Source organism: Haliotis asinina, chromosome 8, assembly GCF_037392515.1.
Source record: "Haliotis asinina isolate JCU_RB_2024 chromosome 8, JCU_Hal_asi_v2, whole genome shotgun sequence".
Classification (NCBI taxonomy): Eukaryota; Metazoa; Mollusca; class Gastropoda; order Lepetellida; family Haliotidae; genus Haliotis; species Haliotis asinina.
Window position 1 is genome coordinate 55,145,809 of NC_090287.1, and position 19,587 is coordinate 55,165,395.

Here is a 19,587-nt window from a genome sequence, read left to right on the forward strand (position 1 = left end):
TTAGTCAGCTGAAATGCCATGTGATACATATACCTCAGAGTTAAATTTGTGACACATTTACGACAAAGGAATTCCAATGTAGACACGTTTGCGGATTTGAAAAAGGGTTTGTTTCTTACCACTCTTTCATTTTTATTTCAAGAAGACTCTTCCAGTTTGAAAATCAGAAACTGTCAGCTGCTTCACATTGAATTGTCTCCCCTTCTGAGAGGTCGCATGCGGCATGTCTGCACAATGCCAGGAGTGACATAGTTCCATTTGTATCTCTTAGTTTTTCAATGTAATGTTTCCACAAGCCCAAGATAATACAATGTCATCATCTAAAGTCTTGAAATTGAATGTTGGAACAGAGGTTGAATTAATAAAGATGAAGTACGGTTTGGAAGACACCTTAGTCAGCTGAAATGCCATGTGATACATATACCTCAGAGATAAATTTGTGACACATTTACGACAAAGGAATTCCAATGTAGACACGTTTGCGGATTTGAAAAAGGGTTTGTTTCTTACCACTCTTTCATTTTTATTTCAAAGGAGACTCATTCAGTTTGAAAATCAGAAACTGTCAGCTACTTCACATTGCATTGTCTCCCCTTCTGAGAGGTAGCATGCGGCATGTCTGCACAATGCCAGGAGTGACATAGTTCCATTTGTATCTCTTAGTTTTTCAATGTAATGTTTCCACAAACCCAAGATAATACAATGTCATCATCTAAAGTCTTGAAATTGAATGTTGGAACAGAGGTTGAATTAATAAAGATGAAGTACGGTTTGGAAGACACCTTAGTCAGCTGAAATGCCATGTGATACATATACCTCAGAGTTAAATTTGTGACACATTTACGACAAAGGAATTCCAATGTAGACACGTTTGCGGATTTGAAAAAGGGTTTGTTTCTTACCACTCTTTCATTTTTATTTCAAGAAGACTCATTCAGTTTGAAAATCAGAAACTGTCAGCTGCTTCACATTGAATTGTCTCCCCTCCTGAGATTTCGCATGCGGCATGTCTGCACAATGCCAGGAGTGACATAGTTCCATTTGTATCTCTTAGTTTTTCAATGTAATGTTTCCACAAACCCAAGATAATACAATGTCATCATCTAAAGTCTTGAAATTGAATGTTGGAACAGAGGTTGAATTAATAAAGATGAAGTACGGTTTGGAAGACACCTTAGTCAGCTGAAATGCCATGTGATACATATACCTCAGAGTTAAATTTGTGACACATTTACGACAAAGGAATTCCAATGTAGACACGTTTGCGGATTTGAAAAAGGGTTTGTTTCTTACCACTCTTTCATTTTTATTTCAAGAAGACTCTTCCAGTTTGAAAATCAGAAACTGTCAGCTGCTTCACATTGAATTGTCTCCCCTTCTGAGAGGTCGCATGCGGCATGTCTGCACAATGCCAGGAGTGACATAGTTCCATTTGTATCTCTTAGTTTTTCAATGTAATGTTTCCACAAACCCAAGATAATACAATGTCATCATCTAAAGTCTTGAAATTGAATGTTGGAACAGAGGTTGAATTAATAAAGATGAAGTACGGTTTGGAAGACACCTTAGTCAGCTGAAATACCATGTGATACATATACCTCAGAGTTAAATTTGTGACACATTTACGACAAAGGAATTCCAATGTAGACACGTTTGCAGATTTAAAGAAGGGTTCGTGTCTTACCACTCTTTCATTTGTATTTCAAAGGAGACTCATTCAGTTTGAAAATCAGAAACTGTCAGCTGCTTCACATTGAATTGTCTCCCCTTCTGAGAGGTCGCATGCGGCATGTCTGCACAATGCCAGGAGTGACATAGTTCCATTTGTATCTCTTAGTTTTTCAATGTAATGTTTCCACAAACCCAAGATAATACAATGTCATCATCTAAAGTCTTGAAATTGAATGTTGGAACAGAGGTTGAATTAATAAAGATGAAGTACGGTTTGGAAGACACCTTAGTCAGCTGAAATGCCATGTGATACATATACCTCAGAGATAAATTTGTGACACATTTACGACAAAGGAATTCCAATGTAGACACGTTTGCGGATTTGAAAAAGGGTTTGTTTCTTACCACTCTTTCATTTTTATTTCAAGAAGACTCTTCCAGTTTGAAAATCAGAAACTGTCAGCTACTTCACATTGAATTGTCTCCCCTTCTGACAGGTCGCATGCGGCATGTCTGCACAATGCCAGGAGTGACATAGTTCCATTTGTATCTCTTAGTTTTTCAATGTAATGTTTCCACAAACCCAAGATAATACAATGTCATCATCTAAAGTCTTGAAATTGAATGTTGGAACAGAGGTTGAATTAATAAAGATGAAGTACGGTTTGGAAGACACCTTAGTCAGCTGAAATACCATGTGATACATATACCTCAGAGTTAAATTTGTGACACATTTACGACAAAGGAATTCCAATGTAGACACGTTTGCGGATTTGAAGAAGGGTTCGTGTCTTACCACTCTTTCATTTGTATTTCAAAGGAGACTCATTCAGTTTGAAAATCAGAAACTGTCAGCTACTTCACATTGCATTGTCTCCCCTTCTGAGAGGTAGCATGCGGCATGTCTGCACAATGCCAGGAGTGACATAGTTCCATTTGTATCTCTTAGTTTTTCAATGTAATGTTTCCACAAACCCAAGATAATACAATGTCATCATCTAAAGTCTTGAAATTGAATGTTGGAACAGAGGTTGAATTAATAAAGATGAAGTACGGTTTGGAAGACACCTTAGTCAGCTGAAATGCCATGTGATACATATACCTCAGCGTTAAATTTGTGACACATTTACGACAAAGGAATTCCAATGTAGACACGTTTGCGGATTTGAAAAAGGGTTTGTTTCTTACCACTCTTTCATTTTTATTTCAAGAAGACTCATTCAGTTTGAAAATCAGAAACTGTCAGCTGCTTCACATTGAATTGTCTCCCCTTCTGAGAGGTCGCATGCGGCATGTCTGCACAATGCCAGGAGTGACATAGTTCCATTTGTATCTCTTAGTTTTTCAATGTAATGTTTCCACAAACCCAAGATAATACAATGTCATCATCTAAAGTCTTGAAATTGAATGTTGGAACAGAGGTTGAATTAATAAAGATGAAGTACGGTTTGGAAGACACCTTAGTCAGCTGAAATGCCATGTGATACATATACCTCAGAGTTAAATTTGTGACACATTTACGACAAAGGAATTCCAATGTAGACACGTTTGCGGATTTGAAAAAGGGTTTGTTTCTTACCACTCTTTCATTTTTATTTCAAGAAGACTCTTCCAGTTTGAAAATCAGAAACTGTCAGCTGCTTCACATTGAATTGTCTCCCCTTCTGAGAGGTCGCATGCGGCATGTCTGCACAATGCCAGGAGTGACATAGTTCCATTTGTATCTCTTAGTTTTTCAATGTAATGTTTCCACAAACCCAAGATAATACAATGTCATCATCTAAAGTCTTGAAATTGAATGTTGGAACAGAGGTTGAATTAATAAAGATGAAGTACGGTTTGGAAGACACCTTAGTCAGCTGAAATGCCATGTGATACATATACATCAGAGTTAAATTTGTGACACATTTACGACAAAGGAATTCCAATGTAGACACGTTTGCGGATTTGAAAAAGGGTTTGTTTCTTACCACTCTTTCATTTTTATTTCAAGAAGACTCATTCAGTTTGAAAATCAGAAACTGTCAGCTACTTCACATTGCATTGTCTCCCCTTCTGAGAGGTAGCATGCGGCATGTCTGCACAATGCCAGGAGTGACATAGTTCCATTTGTATCTCTTAGTTTTTCAATGTAATGTTTCCACAAACCCAAGATAATACAATGTCATCATCTAAAGTCTTGAAATTGAATGTTGGAACAGAGGTTGAATTAATAAAGATGAAGTACGGTTTGGAAGACACCTTAGTCAGCTGAAATGCCATGTGATACATATACCTCAGAGTTAAATTTGTGACACATTTACGACAAAGGAATTCCAATGTAGACACGTTTGCGGATTTGAAGAAGGGTTCGTGTCTTACCACTCTTTCATTTGTATTTCAAAGGAGACTCATTCAGTTTGAAAATCAGAAACTGTCAGCTACTTCACATTGCATTGTCTCCCCTTCTGAGAGGTAGCATGCGGCATGTCTGCACAATGCCAGGAGTGACATAGTTCCATTAGTATCTCTTAGTTTTTCAATGTAATGTTTCCACAAACCCAAGATAATACAATGTCATCATCTAAAGTCTTGAAATTGAATGTTGGAACAGAGGTTGAATTAATAAATATGAAGTACGGTTTGGAAGACACCTTAGTCAGCTGAAATGCCATGTGATACATATACCTCAGCGTTAAATTTGTGACACATTTACGACAAAGGAATTCCAATGTAGACACGTTTGCGGATTTGAAAAAGGGTTTGTTTCTTACCACTCTTTCATTTTTATTTCAAGAAGACTCATTCAGTTTGAAAATCAGAAACTGTCAGCTGCTTCACATTGAATTGTCTCCCCTTCTGAGAGGTCGCATGCGGCATGTCTGCACAATGCCAGGAGTGACATAGTTCCATTTGTATCTCTTAGTTTTTCAATGTAATGTTTCCACAAACCCAAGATAATACAATGTCATCATCTAAAGTCTTGAAATTGAATGTTGGAACAGAGGTTGAATTAATAAAGATGAAGTACGGTTTGGAAGACACCTTAGTCAGCTGAAATGCCATGTGATACATATACCTCAGAGTTAAATTTGTGACACATTTACGACAAAGGAATTCCAATGTAGACACGTTTGCGGATTTGAAAAAGGGTTTGTTTCTTACCACTCTTTCATTTTTATTTCAAGAAGACTCTTCCAGTTTGAAAATCAGAAACTGTCAGCTGCTTCACATTGAATTGTCTCCCCTTCTGAGAGGTCGCATGCGGCATGTCTGCACAATGCCAGGAGTGACATAGTTCCATTTGTATCTCTTAGTTTTTCAATGTAATGTTTCCACAAACCCAAGATAATACAATGTCATCATCTAAAGTCTTGAAATTGAATGTTGGAACAGAGGTTGAATTAATAAAGATGAAGTACGGTTTGGAAGACACCTTAGTCAGCTGAAATGCCATGTGATACATATACCTCAGAGTTAAATTTGTGACACATTTACGACAAAGGAATTCCAATGTAGACACGTTTGCGGATTTGAAAAAGGGTTTGTTTCTTACCACTCTTTCATTTTTATTTCAAGAAGACTCATTCAGTTTGAAAATCAGAAACTGTCAGCTACTTCACATTGCATTGTCTCCCCTTCTGAGAGGTAGCATGCGGCATGTCTGCACAATGCCAGGAGTGACATAGTTCCATTTGTATCTCTTAGTTTTTCAATGTAATGTTTCCACAAACCCAAGATAATACAATGTCATCATCTAAAGTCTTGAAATTGAATGTTGGAACAGAGGTTGAATTAATAAAGATGAAGTACGGTTTGGAAGACACCTTCGTCAGCTGAAATGCCATGTGATACATATACCTCAGAGTTAAATTTGTGACACATTTACGACAAAGGAATTCCAATGTAGACACGTTTGCGGATTTGAAAAAGGGTTTGTTTCTTACCACTCTTTCATTTTTATTTCAAGAAGACTCATTCAGTTTGAAAATCAGAAACTGTCAGCTGCTTCACATTGAATTGTCTCCCCTCCTGAGAGGTCGCATGCGGCATGTCTGCACAATGCCAGGAGTGACATAGTTCCATTTGTATCTCTTAGTTTTTCAATGTAATGTTTCCACAAACCCAAGATAATACAATGTCATCATCTAAAGTCTTGAAATTGAATGTTGGAACAGAGGTTGAATTAATAAAGATGAAGTACGGTTTGGAAGACACCTTAGTCAGCTGAAATGCCATGTGATACATATACCTCAGAGTTAAATTTGTGACACATTTACGACAAAGGAATTCCAATGTAGACACGTTTGCGGATTTAAAGAAGGGTTCGTGTCTTACCACTCTTTCATTTGTATTTCAAAGGAGACTCATTCAGTTTGAAAATCAGAAACTGTCAGCTACTTCACATTGAATTGTCTCCCCTTCTGACAGGTCGCATGCGGCATGTCTGCACAATGCCAGGAGTGACATAGTTCCATTTGTATCTCTTAGTTTTTCAATGTAATGTTTCCACAAGCCCAAGATAATACAATGTCATCATCTAAAGTCTTGAAATTGAATGTTGGAACAGAGGTTGAATTAATAAAGATGAAGTACGGTTTGGAAGACACCTTAGTCAGCTGAAATACCATGTGATACATATACCTCAGAGTTAAATTTGTGACACATTTACGACAAAGGAATTCCAATGTAGACACGTTTGCAGATTTAAAGAAGGGTTCGTGTCTTACCACTCTTTCATTTGTATTTCAAAGGAGACTCATTCAGTTTGAAAATCAGAAACTGTCAGCTACTTCACATTGCATTGTCTCCCCTTCTGACAGGTCGCATGCGGCATGTCTGCACAATGCCAGGAGTGACATAGTTCCATTTGCATCACTTAGTTTTTCAATGTAATGTTTCCACAAGCCCAAGGTAATACAATGTCATCATCTAAAGTCTTGAAATTGAATGTTGGAACAGAGGTTGAATTAATAAAGATGAAGTACGGTTTGGAAGACACCTTAGTCAGCTGAAATGCCATGTGATACATATACCTCAGAGTTAAATTTGTGACACATTTACGACAAAGGAATTCCAATGTAGACACGTTTGCAGATTTAAAGAAGGGTTTGTTTCTTACCACTCTTTCATTTGTATTTCAAAGGAGACTCATTCAGTTTGAAAATCAGAAACTGTCAGCTGCTTCACATTGAATTGTCTCCCCTTCTGAGAGGTCGCATGCGGCATGTCTGCACAATGCCAGGAGTGACATAGTTCCATTTGTATCTCTTAGTTTTTCAATGTAATGTTTCCACAAACCCAAGATAATACAATGTCATCATCTAAAGTCTTGAAATTGAATGTTGGAACAGAGGTTGAATTAATAAAGATGAAGTACGGTTTGGAAGACACCTTAGTCAGCTGAAATGCCATGTGATACATATACCTCAGAGATAAATTTGTGACACATTTACGACAAAGGAATTCCAATGTAGACACGTTTGCGGATTTGAAAAAGGGTTTGTTTCTTACCACTCTTTCATTTTTATTTCAAGAAGACTCTTCCAGTTTGAAAATCAGAAACTGTCAGCTACTTCACATTGCATTGTCTCCCCTTCTGACAGGTCGCATGCGGCATATCTGCACAATGCCAGGAGTGACATAGTTCCATTTGCATCACTTAGTTTTTCAATGTAATGTTTCCACAAGCCCAAGGTAATACAATGTCATTATCTAAAGTCTTGAAATTGAATGTTGGAACAGAGGTTGAATTAATAAAGATGAAGTACGGTTTGGAAGACACCTTAGTCAGCTGAAATGCCATGTGATACATATACCTCAGAGTTAAATTTGTGACACATTTACGACAAAGGAATTCCAATGTAGACACGTTTGCGGATTTGAAAAAGGGTTTGTTTCTTACCACTCTTTCATTTTTATTTCAAGAAGACTCATTCAGTTTGAAAATCAGAAACTGTCAGCTGCTTCACATTGAATTGTCTCCCCTTCTGAGAGGTCGCATGCGGCATGTCTGCACAATGCCAGGAGTGACATAGTTCCATTTGTATCTCTTAGTTTTTCAATGTAATGTTTCCACAAACCCAAGATAATACAATGTCATCATCTAAAGTCTTGAAATTGAATGTTGGAACAGAGGTTGAATTAATAAAGATGAAGTACGGTTTGGAAGACACCTTAGTCAGCTGAAATGCCATGTGATACATATACCTCAGAGTTAAATTTGTGACACATTTACGACAAAGGAATTCCAATGTAGACACGTTTGCGGATTTGAAAAAGGGTTTGTTTCTTACCACTCTTTCATTTTTATTTCAAGAAGACTCTTCCAGTTTGAAAATCAGAAACTGTCAGCTGCTTCACATTGAATTGTCTCCCCTTCTGAGAGGTCGCATGCGGCATGTCTGCACAATGCCAGGAGTGACATAGTTCCATTTGTATCTCTTAGTTTTTCAATGTAATGTTTCCACAAGCCCAAGATAATACAATGTCATCATCTAAAGTCTTGAAATTGAATGTTGGAACAGAGGTTGAATTAATAAAGATGAAGTACGGTTTGGAAGACACCTTAGTCAGCTGAAATGCCATGTGATACATATACCTCAGAGATAAATTTGTGACACATTTACGACAAAGGAATTCCAATGTAGACACGTTTGCGGATTTGAAAAAGGGTTTGTTTCTTACCACTTTTTCATTTTTATTTCAAAGGAGACTCATTCAGTTTGAAAATCAGAAACTGTCAGCTACTTCACATTGCATTGTCTCCCCTTCTGAGAGGTAGCATGCGGCATGTCTGCACAATGCCAGGAGTGACATAGTTCCATTTGTATCTCTTAGTTTTTCAATGTAATGTTTCCACAAACCCAAGATAATACAATGTCATCATCTAAAGTCTTGAAATTGAATGTTGGAACAGAGGTTGAATTAATAAAGATGAAGTACGGTTTGGAAGACACCTTAGTCAGCTGAAATGCCATGTGATACATATACCTCAGAGTTAAATTTGTGACACATTTACGACAAAGGAATTCCAATGTAGACACGTTTGCGGATTTGAAAAAGGGTTTGTTTCTTACCACTCTTTCATTTTTATTTCAAGAAGACTCATTCAGTTTGAAAATCAGAAACTGTCAGCTGCTTCACATTGAATTGTCTCCCCTCCTGAGATTTCGCATGCGGCATGTCTGCACAATGCCAGGAGTGACATAGTTCCATTTGTATCTCTTAGTTTTTCAATGTAATGTTTCCACAAACCCAAGATAATACAATGTCATCATCTAAAGTCTTGAAATTGAATGTTGGAACAGAGGTTGAATTAATAAAGATGAAGTACGGTTTGGAAGACACCTTAGTCAGCTGAAATGCCATGTGATACATATACCTCAGAGTTAAATTTGTGACACATTTACGACAAAGGAATTCCAATGTAGACACGTTTGCGGATTTGAAAAAGGGTTTGTTTCTTACCACTCTTTCATTTTTATTTCAAGAAGACTCTTCCAGTTTGAAAATCAGAAACTGTCAGCTGCTTCACATTGAATTGTCTCCCCTTCTGAGAGGTCGCATGCGGCATGTCTGCACAATGCCAGGAGTGACATAGTTCCATTTGTATCTCTTAGTTTTTCAATGTAATGTTTCCACAAACCCAAGATAATACAATGTCATCATCTAAAGTCTTGAAATTGAATGTTGGAACAGAGGTTGAATTAATAAAGATGAAGTACGGTTTGGAAGACACCTTAGTCAGCTGAAATACCATGTGATACATATACCTCAGAGTTAAATTTGTGACACATTTACGACAAAGGAATTCCAATGTAGACACGTTTGCAGATTTAAAGAAGGGTTCGTGTCTTACCACTCTTTCATTTGTATTTCAAAGGAGACTCATTCAGTTTGAAAATCAGAAACTGTCAGCTGCTTCACATTGAATTGTCTCCCCTTCTGAGAGGTCGCATGCGGCATGTCTGCACAATGCCAGGAGTGACATAGTTCCATTTGTATCTCTTAGTTTTTCAATGTAATGTTTCCACAAACCCAAGATAATACAATGTCATCATCTAAAGTCTTGAAATTGAATGTTGGAACAGAGGTTGAATTAATAAAGATGAAGTACGGTTTGGAAGACACCTTAGTCAGCTGAAATGCCATGTGATACATATACCTCAGAGATAAATTTGTGACACATTTACGACAAAGGAATTCCAATGTAGACACGTTTGCGGATTTGAAAAAGGGTTTGTTTCTTACCACTCTTTCATTTTTATTTCAAGAAGACTCTTCCAGTTTGAAAATCAGAAACTGTCAGCTACTTCACATTGAATTGTCTCCCCTTCTGACAGGTCGCATGCGGCATGTCTGCACAATGCCAGGAGTGACATAGTTCCATTTGTATCTCTTAGTTTTTCAATGTAATGTTTCCACAAACCCAAGATAATACAATGTCATCATCTAAAGTCTTGAAATTGAATGTTGGAACAGAGGTTGAATTAATAAAGATGAAGTACGGTTTGGAAGACACCTTAGTCAGCTGAAATACCATGTGATACATATACCTCAGAGTTAAATTTGTGACACATTTACGACAAAGGAATTCCAATGTAGACACGTTTGCGGATTTGAAGAAGGGTTCGTGTCTTACCACTCTTTCATTTGTATTTCAAAGGAGACTCATTCAGTTTGAAAATCAGAAACTGTCAGCTACTTCACATTGCATTGTCTCCCCTTCTGAGAGGTAGCATGCGGCATGTCTGCACAATGCCAGGAGTGACATAGTTCCATTTGTATCTCTTAGTTTTTCAATGTAATGTTTCCACAAACCCAAGATAATACAATGTCATCATCTAAAGTCTTGAAATTGAATGTTGGAACAGAGGTTGAATTAATAAAGATGAAGTACGGTTTGGAAGACACCTTAGTCAGCTGAAATGCCATGTGATACATATACCTCAGCGTTAAATTTGTGACACATTTACGACAAAGGAATTCCAATGTAGACACGTTTGCGGATTTGAAAAAGGGTTTGTTTCTTACCACTCTTTCATTTTTATTTCAAGAAGACTCATTCAGTTTGAAAATCAGAAACTGTCAGCTGCTTCACATTGAATTGTCTCCCCTTCTGAGAGGTCGCATGCGGCATGTCTGCACAATGCCAGGAGTGACATAGTTCCATTTGTATCTCTTAGTTTTTCAATGTAATGTTTCCACAAACCCAAGATAATACAATGTCATCATCTAAAGTCTTGAAATTGAATGTTGGAACAGAGGTTGAATTAATAAAGATGAAGTACGGTTTGGAAGACACCTTAGTCAGCTGAAATGCCATGTGATACATATACCTCAGAGTTAAATTTGTGACACATTTACGACAAAGGAATTCCAATGTAGACACGTTTGCGGATTTGAAAAAGGGTTTGTTTCTTACCACTCTTTCATTTTTATTTCAAGAAGACTCTTCCAGTTTGAAAATCAGAAACTGTCAGCTGCTTCACATTGAATTGTCTCCCCTTCTGAGAGGTCGCATGCGGCATGTCTGCACAATGCCAGGAGTGACATAGTTCCATTTGTATCTCTTAGTTTTTCAATGTAATGTTTCCACAAACCCAAGATAATACAATGTCATCATCTAAAGTCTTGAAATTGAATGTTGGAACAGAGGTTGAATTAATAAAGATGAAGTACGGTTTGGAAGACACCTTAGTCAGCTGAAATGCCATGTGATACATATACATCAGAGTTAAATTTGTGACACATTTACGACAAAGGAATTCCAATGTAGACACGTTTGCGGATTTGAAAAAGGGTTTGTTTCTTACCACTCTTTCATTTTTATTTCAAGAAGACTCATTCAGTTTGAAAATCAGAAACTGTCAGCTACTTCACATTGCATTGTCTCCCCTTCTGAGAGGTAGCATGCGGCATGTCTGCACAATGCCAGGAGTGACATAGTTCCATTTGTATCTCTTAGTTTTTCAATGTAATGTTTCCACAAACCCAAGATAATACAATGTCATCATCTAAAGTCTTGAAATTGAATGTTGGAACAGAGGTTGAATTAATAAAGATGAAGTACGGTTTGGAAGACACCTTAGTCAGCTGAAATGCCATGTGATACATATACCTCAGAGTTAAATTTGTGACACATTTACGACAAAGGAATTCCAATGTAGACACGTTTGCGGATTTGAAGAAGGGTTCGTGTCTTACCACTCTTTCATTTGTATTTCAAAGGAGACTCATTCAGTTTGAAAATCAGAAACTGTCAGCTACTTCACATTGCATTGTCTCCCCTTCTGAGAGGTAGCATGCGGCATGTCTGCACAATGCCAGGAGTGACATAGTTCCATTAGTATCTCTTAGTTTTTCAATGTAATGTTTCCACAAACCCAAGATAATACAATGTCATCATCTAAAGTCTTGAAATTGAATGTTGGAACAGAGGTTGAATTAATAAATATGAAGTACGGTTTGGAAGACACCTTAGTCAGCTGAAATGCCATGTGATACATATACCTCAGCGTTAAATTTGTGACACATTTACGACAAAGGAATTCCAATGTAGACACGTTTGCGGATTTGAAAAAGGGTTTGTTTCTTACCACTCTTTCATTTTTATTTCAAGAAGACTCATTCAGTTTGAAAATCAGAAACTGTCAGCTGCTTCACATTGAATTGTCTCCCCTTCTGAGAGGTCGCATGCGGCATGTCTGCACAATGCCAGGAGTGACATAGTTCCATTTGTATCTCTTAGTTTTTCAATGTAATGTTTCCACAAACCCAAGATAATACAATGTCATCATCTAAAGTCTTGAAATTGAATGTTGGAACAGAGGTTGAATTAATAAAGATGAAGTACGGTTTGGAAGACACCTTAGTCAGCTGAAATGCCATGTGATACATATACCTCAGAGTTAAATTTGTGACACATTTACGACAAAGGAATTCCAATGTAGACACGTTTGCGGATTTGAAAAAGGGTTTGTTTCTTACCACTCTTTCATTTTTATTTCAAGAAGACTCTTCCAGTTTGAAAATCAGAAACTGTCAGCTGCTTCACATTGAATTGTCTCCCCTTCTGAGAGGTCGCATGCGGCATGTCTGCACAATGCCAGGAGTGACATAGTTCCATTTGTATCTCTTAGTTTTTCAATGTAATGTTTCCACAAACCCAAGATAATACAATGTCATCATCTAAAGTCTTGAAATTGAATGTTGGAACAGAGGTTGAATTAATAAAGATGAAGTACGGTTTGGAAGACACCTTAGTCAGCTGAAATGCCATGTGATACATATACCTCAGAGTTAAATTTGTGACACATTTACGACAAAGGAATTCCAATGTAGACACGTTTGCGGATTTGAAAAAGGGTTTGTTTCTTACCACTCTTTCATTTTTATTTCAAGAAGACTCATTCAGTTTGAAAATCAGAAACTGTCAGCTACTTCACATTGCATTGTCTCCCCTTCTGAGAGGTAGCATGCGGCATGTCTGCACAATGCCAGGAGTGACATAGTTCCATTTGTATCTCTTAGTTTTTCAATGTAATGTTTCCACAAACCCAAGATAATACAATGTCATCATCTAAAGTCTTGAAATTGAATGTTGGAACAGAGGTTGAATTAATAAAGATGAAGTACGGTTTGGAAGACACCTTCGTCAGCTGAAATGCCATGTGATACATATACCTCAGAGTTAAATTTGTGACACATTTACGACAAAGGAATTCCAATGTAGACACGTTTGCGGATTTGAAAAAGGGTTTGTTTCTTACCACTCTTTCATTTTTATTTCAAGAAGACTCATTCAGTTTGAAAATCAGAAACTGTCAGCTGCTTCACATTGAATTGTCTCCCCTCCTGAGAGGTCGCATGCGGCATGTCTGCACAATGCCAGGAGTGACATAGTTCCATTTGTATCTCTTAGTTTTTCAATGTAATGTTTCCACAAACCCAAGATAATACAATGTCATCATCTAAAGTCTTGAAATTGAATGTTGGAACAGAGGTTGAATTAATAAAGATGAAGTACGGTTTGGAAGACACCTTAGTCAGCTGAAATGCCATGTGATACATATACCTCAGAGTTAAATTTGTGACACATTTACGACAAAGGAATTCCAATGTAGACACGTTTGCGGATTTAAAGAAGGGTTCGTGTCTTACCACTCTTTCATTTGTATTTCAAAGGAGACTCATTCAGTTTGAAAATCAGAAACTGTCAGCTACTTCACATTGAATTGTCTCCCCTTCTGACAGGTCGCATGCGGCATGTCTGCACAATGCCAGGAGTGACATAGTTCCATTTGTATCTCTTAGTTTTTCAATGTAATGTTTCCACAAGCCCAAGATAATACAATGTCATCATCTAAAGTCTTGAAATTGAATGTTGGAACAGAGGTTGAATTAATAAAGATGAAGTACGGTTTGGAAGACACCTTAGTCAGCTGAAATACCATGTGATACATATACCTCAGAGTTAAATTTGTGACACATTTACGACAAAGGAATTCCAATGTAGACACGTTTGCAGATTTAAAGAAGGGTTCGTGTCTTACCACTCTTTCATTTGTATTTCAAAGGAGACTCATTCAGTTTGAAAATCAGAAACTGTCAGCTACTTCACATTGCATTGTCTCCCCTTCTGACAGGTCGCATGCGGCATGTCTGCACAATGCCAGGAGTGACATAGTTCCATTTGCATCACTTAGTTTTTCAATGTAATGTTTCCACAAGCCCAAGGTAATACAATGTCATCATCTAAAGTCTTGAAATTGAATGTTGGAACAGAGGTTGAATTAATAAAGATGAAGTACGGTTTGGAAGACACCTTAGTCAGCTGAAATGCCATGTGATACATATACCTCAGAGTTAAATTTGTGACACATTTACGACAAAGGAATTCCAATGTAGACACGTTTGCAGATTTAAAGAAGGGTTTGTTTCTTACCACTCTTTCATTTGTATTTCAAAGGAGACTCATTCAGTTTGAAAATCAGAAACTGTCAGCTGCTTCACATTGAATTGTCTCCCCTTCTGAGAGGTCGCATGCGGCATGTCTGCACAATGCCAGGAGTGACATAGTTCCATTTGTATCTCTTAGTTTTTCAATGTAATGTTTCCACAAACCCAAGATAATACAATGTCATCATCTAAAGTCTTGAAATTGAATGTTGGAACAGAGGTTGAATTAATAAAGATGAAGTACGGTTTGGAAGACACCTTAGTCAGCTGAAATGCCATGTGATACATATACCTCAGAGATAAATTTGTGACACATTTACGACAAAGGAATTCCAATGTAGACACGTTTGCGGATTTGAAAAAGGGTTTGTTTCTTACCACTCTTTCATTTTTATTTCAAGAAGACTCTTCCAGTTTGAAAATCAGAAACTGTCAGCTACTTCACATTGCATTGTCTCCCCTTCTGACAGGTCGCATGCGGCATATCTGCACAATGCCAGGAGTGACATAGTTCCATTTGCATCACTTAGTTTTTCAATGTAATGTTTCCACAAGCCCAAGGTAATACAATGTCATCATCTAAAGTCTTGAAATTGAATGTTGGAACAGAGGTTGAATTAATAAAGATGAAGTACGGTTTGGAAGACACCTTAGTCAGCTGAAATGCCATGTGATACATATACCTCAGAGTTAAATTTGTGACACATTTACGACAAAGGTATTCCAATGTAGACACGTTTGCGGATTTGAAAAAGGGTTTGTTTCTTACCACTCTTTCATTTTTATTTCAAGAAGACTCTTCCAGTTTGAAAATCAGAAACTGTCAGCTACTTCACATTGAATTGTCTCCCCTTCTGAGAGGTCGCATGCGGCATGTCTGCACAATGCCAGGAGTGACATAGTTCCATTTGTATCTCTTAGTTTTTCAATGTAATGTTTCCACAAGCCCAAGATAATACAATGTCATCATCTAAAGTCTTGAAATTGAATGTTGGAACAGAGGTTGAATTAATAAAGATGAAGTACGGTTTGGAAGACACCTTAGTCAGCTGAAATGCCATGTGATACATATACCTCAGCGTTAAATTTGTGACACATTTACGACAAAGGAATTCCAATGTAGACACGTTTGCGGATTGAAAGAAGGGTTCGTGTCTTACCACTCTTTCATTTGTATTTCAAAGGAGACTCATTCAGTTTGAAAATCAGAAACTGTCAGCTACTTCACATTGCATTGTCTCCCCTTCTGACAGGTCGCATGCGGCATGTCTGCACAATGCCAGGAGTGACATAGTTCCATTTGTATCTCTTAGTTTTTCAATGTAATGTTTCCACAAGCCCAAGATAATACAATGTCATCATCTAAAGTCTTGAAATTGAATGTTGGAACAGAGGTTGAATTAATAAAGATGAAGTACGGTTTGGAAGACACCTTAGTCAGCTGAAATACCATGTGATACATATACCTCAGAGTTAAATTTGTGACACATTTACGACAAAGGAATTCCAATGTAGACACGTTTGCAGATTTAAAGAAGGGTTCGTGTCTTACCACTCTTTCATTTGTATTTCAAAGGAGACTCATTCAGTTTGAAAATCAGAAACTGTCAGCTACTTCACATTGCATTGTCTCCCCTTCTGACAGGTCGCATGCGGCATGTCTGCACAATGCCAGGAGTGACATAGTTCCATTTGCATCACTTAGTTTTTCAATGTAATGTTTCCACAAGCCCAAGGTAATACAATGTCATCATCTAAAGTCTTGAAATTGAATGTTGGAACAGAGGTTGAATTAATAAAGATGAAGTACGGTTTGGAAGACACCTTAGTCAGCTGAAATGCCATGTGATACATATACCTCAGAGTTAAATTTGTGACACATTTACGACAAAGGTATTCCAATGTAGACACGTTTGCGGATTTGAAAAAGGGTTTGTTTCTTACCACTCTTTCATTTTTATTTCAAGAAGACTCTTCCAGTTTGAAAATCAGAAACTGTCAGCTGCTTCACATTGAATTGTCTCCCCTTCTGAGAGGTCGCATGCGGCATGTCTGCACAATGCCAGGAGTGACATAGTTCCATTTGTATCTCTTAGTTTTTCAATGTAATGTTTCCACAAGCCCAAGATAATACAATGTCATCATCTAAAGTCTTGAAATTGAATGTTGGAACAGAGGTTGAATTAATAAAGATGAAGTACGGTTTGGAAGACACCTTAGTCAGCTGAAATACCAGGTGATACATATACCTCAGAGTTAAATTTGTGACACATTTACGACAAAGGAATTCCAATGTAGACACGTTTGCGGATTTAAAGAAGGGTTCGTGTCTTACCACTCTTTCATTTGTATTTCAAAGGAGACTCATTCAGTTTGAAAATCAGAAACTGTCAGCTACTTCACATTGCTTTGTCTCCCCTTCTGACAGGTCGCATGCGGCATATCTGCACAATGCCAGGAGTGACATAGTTCCATTTGCATCACTTAGTTTTTCAATGTAATGTTTCCACAAGCCCAAGGTAATACAATGTCATCATCTAAAGTCTTGAAATTGAATGTTGGAACAGAGGTTGAATTAATAAAGATGAAGTACGGTTTGGAAGACACCTTAGTCAGCTGAAATGCCATGTGATACATATACCTCAGAGTTAAATTTGTGACACATTTACGACAAAGGTATTCCAATGTAGACACGTTTGCGGATTTGAAAAAGGGTTTGTTTCTTACCACTCTTTCATTTTTATTTCAAGAAGACTCTTCCAGTTTGAAAATCAGAAACTGTCAGCTACTTCACATTGAATTGTCTCCCCTTCTGAGAGGTCGCATGCGGCATGTCTGCACAATGCCAGGAGTGACATAGTTCCATTTGTATCTCTTAGTTTTTCAATGTAATGTTTCCACAAGCCCAAGATAATACAATGTCATCATCTAAAGTCTTGAAATTGAATGTTGGAACAGAGGTTGAATTAATAAAGATGAAGTACGGTTTGGAAGACACCTTAGTCAGCTGAAATACCATGTGATACATATACCTCAGCGTTAAATTTGTGACACATTTACGACAAAGGAATTCCAATGTAGACACGTTTGCGGATTTAAAGAAGGGTTCGTGTCTTACCACTCTTTCATTTGTATTTCAAAGGAGACTCATTCAGTTTGAAAATCAGAAACTGTCAGCTACTTCACATTGCATTGTCTCCCCTTCTGACAGGTCGCATGCGGCATGTCTGCACAATGCCAGGAGTGACATAGTTCCATTTGTATCTCTTAGTTTTTCAATGTAATGTTTCCACAAGCCCAAGATAATACAATGTCATCATCTAAAGTCTTGAAATTGAATGTTGGAACAGAGGTTGAATTAATAAAGATGAAGTACGGTTTGGAAGACACCTTAGTCAGCTGAAATACCATGTGATACATATACCTCAGAGTTAAATTTGTGACACATTTACGACAAAGGAATTCCAATGTAGACACGTTTGCGGATTTAAAGAAGGGTTCGTGTCTTACCACTCTTTCATTTGTATTTCAAAGGAGACTCATTCAGTTTGAAAATCAGAAACTGTCAGCTACTTCACATTGCATTGTCTCCCCTTCTGACAGGTCGCATGCGGCATATCTGCACAATGCCAGGAGTGACATAGTTCCATTTGCATCACTTAGTTTTTCAATGTAATGTTTCCACAAGCCCAAGGTAATACAATGTCATCATCTAAAGTCTTGAAATTGAATGTTGGAACAGAGGTTGAATTAATAAAGATGAAGTACGGTTTGGAAGACACCTTAGTCAGCTGAAATGCCATGTGATACATATACCTCAGAGTTAAATTTGTGACACATTTACGACAAAGGTATTCCAATGTAGACACGTTTGCGGATTTGAAAAAGGGTTTGTTTCTTACCACTCTTTCATTTTTATTTCAAGAAGACTCTTCCAGTTTGAAAATCAGAAACTGTCAGCTACTTCACATTGAATTGTCTCCCCTTCTGAGAGGTCGCATGCGGCATGTCTGCACAATGCCAGGAGTGACATAGTTCCATTTGTATCTCTTAGTTTTTCAATGTAATGTTTCCACAAGCCCAAGATAATACAATGTCATCATCTAAAGTCTTGAAATTGAATGTTGGAACAGAGGTTGAATTAATAAAGATGAAGTACGGTTTGGAAGACACCTTAGTCAGCTGAAATACCATGTGATACATATACCTCAGCGTTAAATTTGTGACACATTTACGACAAAGGAATTCCAATGTAGACACGTTTGCGGATTTAAAGAAGGGTTCGTGTCTTACCACTCTTTCATTTGTATTTCAAAGGAGACTCATTCAGTTTGAAAATCAGAAACTGTCAGCTACTTCACATTGCATTGTCTCCCCTTCTGACAGGTCGCATGCGGCATGTCTGCACAATGCCAGGAGTGACATAGTTCCATTTGTATCTCTTAGTTTTTCAATGTAATGTTTCCACAAGCCCAAGATAATACAATGTCATCATCTAAAGTCTTGAAATTGAATGTTGGAACAGAGGTTGAATTAATAAAGATGAAGTACGGTTTGGAAGACACCTTAGTCAGCTGAAATACCATGTGATACATATACCTCAGAGTTAAATTTGTGACACATTTACGACAAAGGAATTCCAATGTAGACACGTTTGCAGATTTAAAGAAGGGTTCGTGTCTTACCACTCTTTCATTTGTATTTCAAAGGAGACTCATTCAGTTTGAAAATCAGAAACTGTCAGCTACTTCACATTGCATTGTCTCCCCTTCTGACAGGTCGCATGCGGCATATCTGCACAATGCCAGGAGTGACATAGTTCCATTTGCATCACTTAGTTTTTCAATGTAATGTTTCCACAAGCCCAAGGTAATACAATGTCATCATCTAAAGTCTTGAAATTGAATGTTGGAACAGAGGTTGAATTAATAAAGATGAAGTACGGTTTGGAAGACACCTTAGTCAGCTGAAATA